This window comes from Helianthus annuus, chromosome 4 (assembly GCF_002127325.2).
Source record: "Helianthus annuus cultivar XRQ/B chromosome 4, HanXRQr2.0-SUNRISE, whole genome shotgun sequence".
Taxonomy (NCBI): domain Eukaryota; kingdom Viridiplantae; phylum Streptophyta; class Magnoliopsida; order Asterales; family Asteraceae; genus Helianthus; species Helianthus annuus.
This window is the reverse complement of record NC_035436.2, coordinates 134,439,643-134,450,866: the sequence shown is the minus strand read 5'-3', so window position 1 is coordinate 134,450,866 and position 11,224 is coordinate 134,439,643. Positions and strand designations below refer to the sequence as shown.

At 34.0% G+C, this 11,224-nt stretch overlaps 1 long non-coding RNA gene across 1 annotated transcript; it reads right to left on the bottom strand.

Annotated features, from left to right (window-relative positions):
- Positions 1–9,298: 9,298 nt before the first annotated feature.
- LOC110934845 lies at positions 9,299–9,992 on the bottom strand. The gene is made up of 4 exons (XR_002588673.2): positions 9,882–9,992; positions 9,560–9,693; positions 9,410–9,484; positions 9,299–9,330 (listed from the first exon to the last, which is right to left on the bottom strand). It is a non-coding gene; the product is annotated as an uncharacterized LOC110934845 (long non-coding RNA).
- Between the last annotated feature and the right edge of the window lie 1,232 nt (positions 9,993–11,224).

Here is an 11,224-nt window from a genome sequence, read left to right as displayed (position 1 = left end):
AAGGGTTCGAGCAGATTGACACCCCTTCACGAAAATGAGCATAACTCACTCAATTCTTATCCGATTCACTCGATTCTTTTTCCTACTACTTTGTATTGACCTTATCTACGTTTCCATGGGTTTTTCACAGTAAATAAGTCCCTGGAACTCCAGCAAAAAGGCTCCAAAGTCCACTGATTGTTTTTGTTTTCATGAAATCCTTGTTATTTCTTACCAAACTTGAGTCTATCTCATCTCAAACCTATGTCCTAATGCTTACAACACTTTAGTGGTTGGTTAGGCTTAAAAACAAGGTTGAGACACTTAAAAATCAGAGGATTAAACCTCATAAACTTGGTGTTTTGTTTAGGGTTTTTAACCCACAAGTCATGTCAAACTTTGTCTTTGATACATGAGTGATTATGGAACAACTTGGGTTGTCCAAACATACAATCCTCACATGATTTGATGATTTCTCTTAGTTAGTGTGTATATTTCTTATTCTTTATTGTATGTTCATGACCCTCCTTGATTGTTTTTTTTGCATCAAGTGTAGCGGTGAACACATAGAGGTGCCTAAATGGAAGAGTTGATCTTCCTACCTCCTACATGATTTCTATGACATTTAGAGGTACCAAAATGAAGATTTTAATCTTCTACCTCATGCTTGAACTATTGGACATATATTATATAACCTAAATATATTATTCGAATAATCGAATCTTTGATGATGAACTAGTGTTCATATGTCGGGGTACTAGATTACATCATCCTAGACTATGATAACTTGTCACGATTCTAATGGAACCTTGTTCCATGAAAACATCTAAACTCCTTCGAGTTTCCTAGTGTCAAGAACAAGCATCATATGTACTAAATGATTATTTTCCATGTTATTCTCATATCTTATTTTTATGTTGTTTTAAACACCGAATCTCGACTCTAAACATACTTGAACTTTAACCCTTATACATTCGGACTCTAAATCTCTACTCGTCAACAATTGGATAATTGGAAAGCATATGCAAGCCTTGTGAGTATACTCGTATTTCCCCTTTTTACTTTTATCACTTTTGGGGTGTAACATGTTTATCTATCAACAAACTTACACATGAACATTTTGCTTAAACACATGAACATTCCTATAACATGCTTGTATACGTGATGGCTTGATGCTTTAAACTTGGATCTATCTTATGTGTTGAATTTATCATTAACTTCGTACGAGCCAAACCGTGACATATGTAGCGCTATAGGATTAACGACCCGCCTCTTTATCTCGGTAATGTCATGAGCATATTGCATTTCCTTGGTTTGATATGTTGAACACATACCATATTTAAATGTCTATCTTGAATCACATGCTTGCTATGAGGAATTGTTCAAACTTATCTTTTTGCTATGTACGTATCAAACTTGTATACTCGCCTTTGCTTTTGCATTGAACTTTATTTTAACATGTTACAGGTGGATGTTGACGATGCATGGAATCTAGTAGGATGCTTAGATACACACTTAGAAAGAATTGTATTTGTATTGTATCAATTTATTATTCATGTTGTTGCACTTTGTTTCAAAACCTTGTACTTGATTCTTTAGAAATGAAATGAAACGATTATTTTAATACTTGTCACAATTATTAGCGTTATGATGTCTCGAGCAATCTTCACACTTCGTCTCATCCCGATGTTTCCGCCATTGGTTGGGGTGTGACATCTATATCTACGTTTTTTTATGGCCATAGCTTCAATGCCTAAATAAGGTGTTTGTTTGATTGTATGCATAAAGTTGTAGGATGATTGAATATGTTATAAATTTTTTAAAAAGTAGATTTTAATAAAGTGCTGATATGTCATGTTATAGATGAGTTTTTGCTACCTGGTTGGCTTTGGTATTTAATTTGTTATATATTGTTATGACTTATTGGGTAGCCTTAGTCATTCTTACATGTCAAATTAGAAAGAAATGAGGTATATGCTTCATAGTGTGCTTTTTGCTAGCACAACCTCTTCTATATTCAAGGTCGTGATGTCACGTTTCTCACTTCTTCCCCTTCTCAAGATCCTAATTTATCTAATTCATTTCCAATTTATTATCAGTCACAACTGATTTCACTTCAATTTGGATGATTTATTGAAGTTGACCTGGTGTATTTACAGAACTCTGAGGACAGGAACTAAGTGCATTGGGCGTTCGCGTTTAAGTGGCCGTGGTGATGTTTCGAACGATTCTCATGCTGAGATTGTTGGTAGAAGAGCTTTGCTAAGGTCTGTGTTTATAATACTTTTATATGATATTCACTGTCACACTCTATATTAGATGTGTGATGACAAAAATTGGTGAATTCTGACTGCTTTTCATGAACATAGAACTATGTTTTTAAAGCTCCCTTTAAAGAGGAGAATTACATTTTGACATTTATAGTCAAACAGACAAATATTGACTTTAAAGTTATTTAGTTTTGTAAAAAAAAGGTTTGCAAAAGCTTTATTACTATATATAAACAATTTACGTCGATCTAAGCTACAGTACTCGCATTCATTGGACCACGTGTCCCTTAAGGCCACATGATAAAGAGAGAGAAGGAGAAAAGAATGGGGGCGTCGATGGGTGGGGTGGCCCATGGTAGGATCCCGAAGACGATGCGCCGACCGGCTAATGCACTCCGATCTGTGTTTGGTGGCGACAGTGGTGTTCTGACCAACGGCCCTATTGGCGGCTAGGGTTCCGCCCTGTTAACAAGCGGCGGCGACACTGTTGATATTGGTGTGAATAAGTATAAGTCTCTCTCTCTAGAGGTTCCCTGTTCCGGTGAGTTTCCTTCTCTCTTTATTGACGGTTTAAACCGGAGAGGATGGGGAGACCGAGCCGTGTTTTGTTAGCGACCACCTTTTGCATCGACTATGAAGATCTGAGTTGATCACGAATGTGGGCAGGCATGATGCCACAAATCAGGGGTTGTGGGAGATGGTTTGCATAGGTGGTTGCCCTCCTCTATTCTAATAAAAGTATAATTTTGATTTTATAAGTCAAAATATATGTTCGTGGCCGATGATATAGCACCTCAGATGTCAAAAACCCCTGTGTGTCGATCAGTTTGCTACACGCAAAGCTGCTCTGTTTGTTCGATATTAATTTTGTCGTTTGGGGATAAAAACACATTTGCGAATTAGGTGTTTACTGTTAAAAGTATATTTGGGGTTTTTAATTAGGCTCAATTTTGATACTTAAGAAAATCTTATATTAGTTAACTGGAAGTTTTGAACCACAAGAGTTTGCAAATTTTATATTTGATTTTGAGCTGCCATTCATGTAAAAAATTGTCATCAGAATTCATGTTAATGGAAGGGTGGTTGTTAATTCCATATTAGTCAAAAAATTGTAAGTCTTTCTTGAAGAACTGTGTTGCAATTTTTATTTTAATGTGTTAAGATTGGTGTGCATAACTATGGATGTATTGCATTTTTATTAATAACGTTTTAGAAGAAGTCGTCTATTTCCACATGCTCGCTTAATTGGTTTAGCCAAATTTTAGCTTCTGCGGTGATGATGTTGTTTTATGGTAGGCGCCAGGCGGATACAGAGAAACCTTATGTAAATATGCAACACGTATAAGTCCAACCTTTGTAATGGAAGAGAATTCCAATTGAGATAAAAACTGTTATCTATAGAAGTTGTATGATGCCATTTTCACCTCAACTTCTTTTCTTTTTTTACATCATTGGCTTCTTTTTCTTAGCCTGGTATATCAACCTCTTAACCTACACTCTGAAATACAACTATTATTTCTTATTATTCTGCTCCATAGCTTTTATGTTGAATTATTATATAATATTAATATTAATGAGTTAGGAATCTGGTTTTGATTATCAAAACACGAGAGCATTGTTAATCCCATGAGGAGTGGAAAGTTTATGAAGTCAAACATACATCTTTTTTTAATGATACGAGTATTATAATCTATAGATGGAAGAGTAAGTGACTTAGTTGGGATTGTTACAACATTCTAGTTTGGAATTGGATTGTTGTATGCTTAGTTTTTTAAGATGGTAACATTGCTTCCTTTTTGTGTAGCTAATATTTTCTACCGGTTAAGAGTGATAGATACAATTGCTATTTCTGAGGGCTATGATGATGTAATTTAAAAGGACAAGGTTTTATCATGTCAACTTTCCGTTTACATTTTTTATGGGACAAAGAGATTTTTCTTTTGATAGTGGTGACAACAGTTTTAGAGGAGATATTTAGTAACTTATGTTGTCATAGGTTATAACTGATCCTTTATATATACAAAAAAAAAACGTTACATATGCTCATCTTGCTTTTGTATGTTTTTATGGCTCTTTACAACTAGAAAAATTTTAAGAAACCGAATAAACAATTTGTGGTGGAGATAAGAGAGAGGATTAGATGTTAAAAATGTTATTTATATACTTTTATTTATTGTAAATTAAATTTTCCTACCTGGAAAGTTTCCGGCAGACTTTTGACCCGTGTGGCCATCATCAAATTCTTTAATAGATTTTATGCATCGTATAAGGGTTAACATGGTTTCAATTTCAATAATAACTTTAACCTTGAATTAAAAGATTAATAGATTTTATGCATCGTATAAACACTTTGGGTGACTTTTGACCCATTCAACTTATTTGGCATGTTAAAAGGCTTTATTGGGTGTAAACATGGTTTCAGGAATTATATTATTTCAATAATAATTTTAACCTTGAATTAAAAGATTAATAGATTTTATGCATATAAACACTTTGGGTGACTTTTGACCCATTCAACTTATTTGGCATGTTAAAAGGCTTTATATTTTTTTATACGAAGTACAGTTTGTACCCAGAAGTTTATTCTTTTATAAGGGGTTGGGGTTGCACTTTTGACGTGTTCGGTATTGATGACTTTAGCTATTGTTTTATACAAGGTATGGATTGTTATCCTCTCACAATTCCAGTAATAACTTTATTTGTCAATATACGTAAAACTCGAGGCCTTTTTCTAAAAAAAAACACTATTTGAAAAAAACCCTCCTTCACCCGGGCTTGGAATCGGAAAAATAAACTAAATGGTTTATTGATGGCAACGACACCCTACCTATTGGAATTGAGGGTATGGAACTGAAAGTTATATTCGGTCGTCGAGTCCCGAGTTCGTTTTGTGGCTGTGATGACTTTGGTAAAAAAAAATTAGGTTCGACGTTGCATAGCAAGGATGGCGAGTGCGCTGTTTGCTACTAGCAACCTGTTATGCAGCCATGACAACCTCAATACCAATTCTGAGCCGTCTGTTACAAGTCATTAAGGTATTGAAGCGGCATGGTACTTAACACAAAATTCTTGATCAATATCAATAGTTGCCGTCTTTTATAACCAAATTAGTTTTATATATATTATTACCATTACTGTTGTTGGTTTGTAGATCATACGCGGCGTGCAGTAACTCGGAATTTTGTTGAAGGCGCTCCATTACAGAAGCACACATTGGAAGACGACCTCTACGTACGAATTACAAGTACTAACCAATGGGGACGCCTAAAGTTTGTTTTTAACGCATACAACCTCCATTTGTTTTTATTAGTTATACTAGCCTAAGACCCCGCGAGCTTCGCGGGTGGCTAAACACCAACTAAACACATAAAATAATTTAAACGTAGAAGCGTTAAAGTGTGATTTGTTAAGCCTAATATTTTGAGACAGTTGAGCACGTCCCAATAGTACATCTACATAATGTTCGTTACAATTTTAAATCCCTTTTACTGTTATAGAAAAAAATAAGGTTTATAAATTAAAATACCCAAGATACCAATAACCAAAAAAACTACTATCCTACATCATCTTGAATTGCAAAACTTTATAGATTACATGTAGGTCTTCTCCTCAAATGCATAGCATGAATTAGATGATAGAGAGCTGCACAATTCATTATAATTTGAAAAATTTATGAAGAAATAGGTTATCTCCCGTGAATACTCACGGGTCGTGAATCTTTTTATTTAAAAACAACAGATGTACGTATCTATATAGTCAATTTTTAAAATATCCATATGTGTATATTATAAAAATATATATCCATAACTTAAGAAGAGTAGCAGCATTGGAATCTGCTCGTCGAACACTAACCAAAAACTCTAAACCCTAAACACTAAAGCTAACCCCTAAATTTAAACCCTAAGGCTAAACCCTATTAATATTTTATTTTTTATGTAATGGTTATTAATGTCTTGTCTCTTCTAGTGCAATTGGACAATAACGCAACATGATTGTTATTAGATGTTGTTGCCAATAAACCTCTAATGGGCATGCAAATATGCAATGGTTTTTGCTTCCATTTGTTTCCAATAATGGCGTTCATCCCATTAAATTATCACCCGGGTAGAAACCCGGGTTGGAAAAATTTAGTTTTCAATAATAAAAGGTAAACAAACAACATTCGTGATCACGAACAATGGGTATAATAACCGGGTATATATGTCAAAGCCCAAAATTCAAACCCGTCACATGATTCCAAACCACAACCATTCTAAACCCACTTTTCTCTCTAACATTAAATCATTCCAAACCTCCACATGATACCTCACTTTTACATTAAAAAAAAAACACTTTTACATTAAAAAAAAAAAAGAAATGCATGTGTGTATGTGTTCCCACTTAAACAAATCGGACTGGTTTGCGAAACCAAACCGGACCACCATAGTCAACCTCCTACAACGTAGGGTGATCCGGAATTGGTTGGTTTGTGTTGTTGCATAACAACATCTATTCTCCAAAAAAAAAATTACATGCCAGTTTTAGTATTATTCTTATTGTGTAAGTTAAGAATTAAATTCATAATTTTCAAACCTTTTATTATTATCAAATAGTTTATTATGACATGAAGCTGTTATTGTGCAGTTTTAACCAATAATTATATAAACATTATGCTACGTTGTTACTTAATATTAAGAAACCAAATATGAGATTACATTTGTATTTAATTAATTATATGCATTTTGATCTGGACTTACTGGTTAACTAACTATAATTTGAATATATTTCAAAAAAGTAACTATTTAAACTAACGTAATGAAAGTAGGTATTTTTATATTTTTTTAACAACATAGACTTCTATTACCACCACAAACAACTTAGCAAGAAGGTAAGCAAACAAAACATATAGAGCAAATACTAAAAGAACAAATACAAAAAAAGCCACATCCAAACAACCAGCTGCCACCAACCTAAGTCAATACACCATGCCTCTAACCAAAGTCAATATCCCGAAAGCTAAGTCACCGAACTGAACGAAGCTGGAACCGGGATTTTGAGCCAAACACAGACTTGGCCCCACACACTTTTAGCAATTATACAGCTGACTAATAGATGGTTTGTCGACTCAACATGAATCCCACAAGCCGCGCACCTCCCTCCCCAGTCAAAAAGCACAGACTTGTCACCATATATACTTTTGTATGTCAATATTCTTGTGGTTGAAGGTGTAGTTGGTGGTCAAGTATGTTGTTTCTCATCAACTCACGAACAACTTCTTTATTTATAACAACCTTTATTAGTCTAACTTAGATAGTGAGAGATTTTCAACCGAAACAAACTAAAACATATATGTATAAAATTGGCTACAAAAACTTGGTCCTTATCACATCTGCAAATTAGTCCTAAACATATCAAGTACACAAAAGCTGGCTGAAAATATAAAAAATCAAACATAGAAAACTTGGAATTTGACCTACCTACACACACATACACACATACACCAATACTCACACACACATGCATATAAATAGTACATTGGCACTCTAGCATTTATAGATAAAAATGTAAAGGTTAACCTGATTTGACTTGATATTTAATGCATTAGGAGTAAAAAAGGATGACCTCTTTGATTGCGCAAATATCGTATGTATCTTTGTATCACATAGTTTATAACTCTTGAAACAGTTTGAATATGTAATTTCCAAAAATGCCACTATATATAACTATAAATGTAGCTTTCTCCAGTGTTGAACAAAATAAGGCAACCCAAAATAGTAACAACACAAATGAACAACTTGATACAATCACAAATGTTAAATGGGCCCAAGTGAATAAAAAACTAACCTTTACGGCTTTATCAGTCACATAGAAAGGAAATGCCAACAAAACTCTAGAAAGAATCAACCAAATAAGTATGAAAGCCAGCCTCATTGTTCGTCAATCTGATCAATTTCAACAATGTCACATTGCTGAACCAAAAAATAAAGAAACTTTGGGAAAGATAAAGAAACAAATTAGAAGAAAACCTACGCAAAAATTTTTGGTAGAAACATATCTTGCCAGTTTCACCCTCGTTATAACCAACATATCAAACATATAAAGGAATTTTCACCTTTCATTTTCTCGTGAAAATCCAGTGAATATATTTCTAAATTGCTATAAACTTATATAGGAACTTTGAGTTTAAACTTATTCATAAAAATCCGTTTTATTTTTAACATTTAAAGCAAGTTCCATTGAATTACACCAAACTACATGATTCTTAGGTACGTTAGAGTTGATGATGACTACGAACAAAACAGGTAGTACACTTAAATGCAAGTATAAAGGATGCCGATCCACATACAAAATCGAGTAAACAAACAGGTAAAAAGAGATTGAGTAACTGAAAAGCTGAATAATATCAAAGATACCTGATCACTTTGAAGAGATTGTTTTAGTCACTGGAGTAAAGTCTTTTTATGGTTTTGATATAATTTGAAGAGGTTCACTTATACTACTGTCACAACAGTCGTTCACCACTACCCCCGTCATTAACCAAGGACAATCTATTGCCATACACATTATCTACACGGCCTGTCACAAAAAACCAACCAAAACCCGTTTTTAATAACGCCAAAATACAAAAACAAAATGAACTTTTTTTCTCAAAAAGATAACAGAGTGAGGAACAGATGTGGTTGGCCAGAACTTAGCGGCACGAAGCCATGAAGCAGGGTAGGCTGCATATTCCCGAGAGTACGGCTTCGTCCACTTATCAGCCATGAGCACTTGAAGACGATGATGAGTTTTTTGTAAATGCCATTTCATGTACAAAAGGTTATAATCGTAATATTCTGTCATATAAACAGTTATTAAACAGTCATTTGTCATTATATGCAGAACATCTTGACAAAATCATCACAGAAAGAGAATAAAACTTGACAAAAAATCGTTTTTTTTTGGCTCAGATCTTCATGTTCGGAAATATTATATTCAGAAAACATAATTTTACCTCGAAACCGGAAGTAGCGCCACAGTAAAGAGCTGCCAGTTGGCGATGATTTGTGGACCCAACATCTTTCAACTCGTCAAATACAGTTACATCGCCTACTTCAAATATCTGGAGTTCGAATGAAAAAGTAAGTAAAAATAACATTGGAGCTAAATTTTAAGCAAATCAATGACAAAGCCCAATTTACCTTGATAGGTTTCGGATGATCTTTATTGTGGGCGGCTGTTTTCAGTATTCCAGCCATGAGACTGCTTCTTACAACCTATAAGACTCAAAATAATTAAACTATTGGTATATAATTTTTCTAAACACAAGAAATGTGGAAGTGGAAGCAAACCTCAAAATCTGCGGAGCGGGGTTTCCAATGACAACTGCAGTAGATTTGTCATCTTTACGCTTCAGCATGGCGAAATTCTCTTTGTAAGAACATAAGATCCATGTTAACACTTCCATGTAACCACACACTGCGATCTAAAGAGAAAAACAAAATATTTTTATAAGTACCTTTGTTGCCAAAGATAATTACATAATATCTCAATAGTAATCTATCTGTTGAATATAATGATAATCCATTAAGAAGTAAAACGGTCAAATTGATAAACTGAGATGATCCTTATAGGGAACAATAGAAATTTCGCATGTTAACGCAAAATATGTACCTCTCTTCTAATAAGGTCACTGAACTGATTCAGCGGCAAGGGCTTCAAAGATGCAGGCATCCGCTTTGGAATTTTATTGAAACCATAAGCAATCGGCACGTCTTTTGGAGTTTGTTACAATAAAACAAATTTTACGTCAGTTATATTAAAAAAGAGGCATTGTTATTGGTGGATGAATATCATACAAAGATTTAAACAACATGACAACATTATTAGTAATAATAAATGTACTTCCATTCGAGACCATGCATGAAAGTGGTTCCAAACCATCATCTACAAAATTTATTCATCTTACATAGATGCAGTAATTGAGAAAACGAAAAAAGAGAGATGAGATCCTACCTCCTTGAATAAATTACTTCTTTTATTGTTGCATAAAAGGTGGGTCAGCAAGGACAACCTGTTTGTAACTTTGCTAACGCCTGTAAATAGCATCATACCACTGAACCAAGATCCGCACCAAAGGTTGTTCTCCAATTCCCCAGCTACCCTTCACCTTATTTCCACATTTTGATCTGACCTTGCAATACCTGTCAAAGGTTTAAGCTTTCAAAGGAGAAAGCTTAAACCTACAAATCAGAAAACTGAGTTTGGTCATTACGCATGGTTCTCATTTTAGGGTTACTGTGAGAAGGGGAAAGATGAGATAAACCCAAACCCATGAATTTCATGTTATGATAACCAGAATAACTGTTAACAACCATATAAATAAAGAAAAAGCTTATGTTCCTAATATTAACCAAAAAATACCTAGGCATTAACACCGTCAGAAACGATACGGTTTTCAGATTTCCATTGGATATAGTCAGTACGGCTAAACTTGGTGAATCCCCTGAAATATCCACAGGAAAATTAAATTCAACTTCGGCAAAAAACAATTGTCTTATGAGAATGAAAATCAATCCACGCACATATATGACACGAAATGTAAGAATCAAATTCAGTCAGATAAAAGGGACTCAAAATAACACCATATCGATAAGAAAAGGAACTTGAAAAATGCAATAATGGAGTTCAAGTTGCTGTCAAGAAGATTAAGATGAGTAAAACACAAATCGAAACAAACCAAAAATAAGAAATCACAATATTGATTCAAACCAACTAAAATCTAGAGCTCAATAACTTAAGCAAAGACCTCAACTAAATTCAGTAATAAAAAAAATAAAAACCACTTTTGAGAACCCCCACTAATCCTACTCCATGAATTCTATTGAAACATATATAAGCAAATCAATTGAAGTGACATTTAAAATAAAGAACAAAAAAAGATTCTAAAGGACACCAAAAATCAGTTGCCATCCTCTTAATTGTTATAGTTATTGTAATGACTTTTTCATTAACTT